Here is a 4,032-nt window from a genome sequence, read left to right as displayed (position 1 = left end):
TACAGTTACTTTATGATTCTATCAACTGACCCTGGTCCCAGTCTATGGTGTTCTTTGAAATACTAGTTCTTTGAATTTTTCCCGACAAAATAAAGTAATGAATGCCCTGTAGACATTAAAAGATCTCTCTTGTATGAAAGAGGAGTTAGGCCACATGAGAAAAAAATCATTTGAATTCTGAGGTTAAAGTCAGACTTCTGTCTGCAACCCCCCCCCAAAAAAAAACAACAACAACAACAAAAAACCATCATGTTTAGCAGCAGAAAAGGGGTTTATACAGTTGGTGTAGAACATAATTTACCTCTTTGGTCACACTGAGCAAGAACTATCATCTATCATTTTTCGGATGCAGAAAAGTGCATCCTTCATAATTCTGCAGTGTCAGTTATTAGACAACTATGCAAATTCCCTGTGCTTCCCTCTGTTCAAAACTGTAGTTGTCGGCAGGATCCTAACCTGGTCGGGGAGACCCCAGTGGATTTCTACTCCATTGCCTTAACCACTCGGCCACAAAAACTACATTGGTTGCCATTGGTTGGTTCTTCACTGCTGTTCAATCTTTGCCTTTACATCTTACAAACACTGTCACCATGTAATGAAATCTGAGCCAATATTTGACATGGATGACAGAAAATTACAGTCACTGGCAAATACAACATTTCATTGTCTTTGCTTTATTGAACAACAAATGCATTTTTTTGACTGTGTTTTGAAGTTTTCTCATGGAAACTACATGCATTTTCTGTCATCAACACTTTAAATTCTGAAATCCTTTCAGCTCACAAGACCAAAGTGTTGTTCAGTGTCTGTAAGTTCTACAGAACTTGCACAGAGTGATCACATTTTTAAGTTTTCTTCAGCATCGATCTGAACCAGAATCCTCCACAAGGGCAGATGCCTTTTCAATCTAGCAAATGCAACATGAAAGACGCCGTTGTCGGCAGGACTTGAACCTGCGCGGGGATACCCCAATGGATTTCTAGTCCATCGCCTTAACCACTCGGCCACGACAACCCACCATACAAGAAAAAAATGTGCACCTGCTGTCTTTCAAGCAATAGGAGTCAATATTGACATTGACATTGATTATCTGTGCAGAACATTCTCATTACTGATGACTCCTAAGTGGACAGAGTTCCAACTGTACCTTACATTTTGGTGCCCCATGTGAGGCATAGCACTGTCTACAATTATTCAAGATTTATTTTATAGGACTACATTAATTCTGGGATAGTTGGTGTGCATGATATCAGAAGAAGCTGGACCCAGAGCTAAGCAGCATGCATTGTGCTGTAATCACTGCAGATTAATTCTAATATTAGTTTAACTACGCATTCTTCACAATTCTGCAGTATCCGTTAGTAGAAATTCACACTGTTAGCTGATGCTAGCAACCTGCACAGAGATGCCCCAGGAGTTACTGTTTGTAATTTATTGAACATGAATCATGAGCATAAAGCCTAATGGAGATGCCGGGGATTGAACCCGGGGCCTCATACATGCAAAGCATGCGCTCTACCACTGAGCTACATCCCCTTGCACAACTTACGGACAGCAGAGCCGCACACAGTACCTAAGAATGTCCCTTAAAGGCAGCTGGATTTGCAAGCTCACAAGGTCATGCGAGAATCCATCTTGCCAGGCTCTGAGGCTGTAAACAACTTGTCTTGAACAAACCAAGGCAGCTCTTGAGGTTAGTGTAAATACTATGATAGCATCAGTTATATAAGAACTAGAGAGTATTTCTTCATTGAAAGAAGAGCAAAGAATGGCCCTGAAGGCTTTGAATGACGGTAAAGATGTTTTTGTCATGGTTGTAGGTGTTTTGGTCTGGCCTGCGTTGTGTTTCCCTTTTTTTTTCTTTGTCTCCCCTTCCCTCCCCCGTTTTCCTTCCAGGGCAGTGTGTGTGGCAGCGGCGGCAGTCATTGGCTGGCTCAGCCTAATGAGACGCACCTGGCTCTCATCATCACATTCCCCCTGCTATTTGAGCTCGGCCAAGTCACCACTCCTGTGCCGGACTATTCAGTCTCAGTCGCAGTCGCCTTCAGTGCTCCTCCCGGCCGTGTGTGAAGCTCACTAGTTCCTGAACCGACGCCAGCACGGATCTCCTCCTGCCTGCTCAGCTGCGCCAGCCAGCCGACCGCGTCCAGCACCTGCCCTCGCCTTTAGTTGTTTTTTGCCCTGTGTGAAACAATAAATCTTTTTGAAAAAACTTCCCTTATCTTGTTCTCTGCATCCGGGGTCCTGGCCAAAACTCAGAACGTAACAGAATAGTCCGGCCAAATCATGGACCCCGCGGAGACAGATAAGTTTCGACAGGCGCTATCCTCGCAAGGTGCACGTGTTGGTCAGATGGGGGAAGCCATCCACGAAATCCAAGGCGTTCTCCAGAACCTTGTGACCAGCGTATCTCAGCTCGGCAGCCGCATGGATCAGGCCGTCAGTCAGATCTCCAGCTTGGTTCCGCCCGGGAATCTTCCTCCTTCCCCTGTTCCCACCATGGCGTCTCCGGCTCCTCCATCCAGCCTCTCCCGGGAACCATACATCCCCACCCCAGTCAGGTATTCGGGAGAATTAGGGGCATGTAGTCGTTTCTTGCTTCAGTGTACTTTAGTGTTTGAACAGCAATCCCAGACTTACGCCACAGATAGATCGAAAATCGCTTTTATTATGAGTTTGTTAACTGATCGGGCTGCCTCTTGGGCTTTGGCTATCTCCACCAATTCGGCGGTAACTCAGTCATATTCCTCCTTCGTCAGTGAGATGCGTAAAGTTTTCGATCACCCGGTCCAAGGGAAAGAAGCCAGCAGTCGGCTCCTTTCCCTTCGCCAGGGTTCAGCTCCAGTCTCCCAGTACGCTATCGACTTCCGCATTCTGGCAGCCGAGAGCGGGTGGGATGAGCTCGCATTGCAAAGCATTTTTCTTCTGGGATTAGCTGATTATGTTAAGGATGAATTGGCAGCACGAGATGAGACCCAGTCTCTTGATGAACTAATCTCATTAGCCATTAGACTCGATAACCGGCTACGTGAGAGACGCAGGGAGAGAGTTGGGAGACAGGGCACCCTTCCTCCCTTGGCTTCCAACCACCCCTCTGTGTCCGCTCCTCCACGCGGGATCTCCCGGGACCTCACCCCCATTCCAGCCCCAGTTCCTCATCCGGGTTTTTCCTCTGCCCCTAAAGAGGAGGAATCCATGCAGTTGGGCAGAGCCAGGTTGTCTCCCGCGGAACGGGAGCACAGATTCCAGCACCGGCTCTGCATCTACTGTGGCCAGCCTGGCCACTTCCTCGCCACCTGTCCACAACTGTCAAAAGGGCAGGCTCATCAGCCACTGGAGGGGCGCTGGTGAGCCGTACCATCTCCTCTTCCTCACCCTCCACCCGAGTTCAACTGCAAGGTATGCTCAGACTCCCACATCACACGATACCCCTGCAAGTACTGGTTGATAGTGGAGCAGATGACAATTTTATTGACTCTGAACTGTGTAGTCAAGCTAACCTTCCTACTGAGCCTCTCCCGGAGCCTAGGAACGTTCTCACTCTGAGTGGTCAGTTACTTGCTAGTGTTACCCACCGTACTGCTCCTATGACCCTGCAGCTTTCAGGCAATCATCAGGAAGTAATTTCTCTGTTAATTATTCCATCTCCCACATCACCTCTGGTTCTGGGTCTCCCCTGGCTAAAGCTGCACAACCCCCATATTGACTGGTCCGCTTCTGCCATAACCAATTGGAGTACTTTCTGTCATTCCCACTGCCTTCACTCTGCCATTCCCCCCAGCGCCTCCTCGTCACCTGTGCCACCTAAACCTATTGACTTGTCCTCCATTCCCCCCATGTACCATGACCTCCAGGAGGTTTTTAGCAAAGACAAAGCTCTTTCTCTTCCCCCACACCGGCCCTATGACTGTGCCATTGAGCTGCTCCCTGGAGCCCCCCTTCCGTCCCAAAAGTTATACAACCTGTCCAAACCAGAAAGAGAGTCCATGGAGCAGTACATTACTGACTCTTTAGCTGCGGGGCTCATCCGCC

General features: G+C 48.1%; 2 non-coding genes across 2 annotated transcripts; both read right to left on the bottom strand.

Moving 5' to 3' along the window:
- Positions 1 to 932: 932 nt before the first annotated feature.
- On the bottom strand, positions 933 to 1,014 carry trnas-aga (transfer RNA serine (anticodon AGA)). Its single transcript has one exon. It is a non-coding gene; the product is annotated as a tRNA-Ser (tRNA).
- A 450-nt stretch (positions 1,015 to 1,464) lies between these two features.
- On the bottom strand, positions 1,465 to 1,536 carry trnaa-ugc (transfer RNA alanine (anticodon UGC)). The gene has a single exon. It is a non-coding gene; the product is annotated as a tRNA-Ala (tRNA).
- Positions 1,537 to 4,032: the final 2,496 nt, after the last annotated feature.

This window comes from Lutjanus erythropterus, chromosome 21 (genome assembly GCF_056507025.1).
Source record: "Lutjanus erythropterus isolate fLutEry1 chromosome 21, fLutEry1.hap2, whole genome shotgun sequence".
In the NCBI taxonomy this organism is placed as follows: Eukaryota; Metazoa; Chordata; class Actinopteri; order Lutjaniformes; family Lutjanidae; genus Lutjanus; species Lutjanus erythropterus.
Note: the sequence above shows the minus strand (reverse complement) of the source record. Positions and strands in the feature narration are given on the sequence as shown.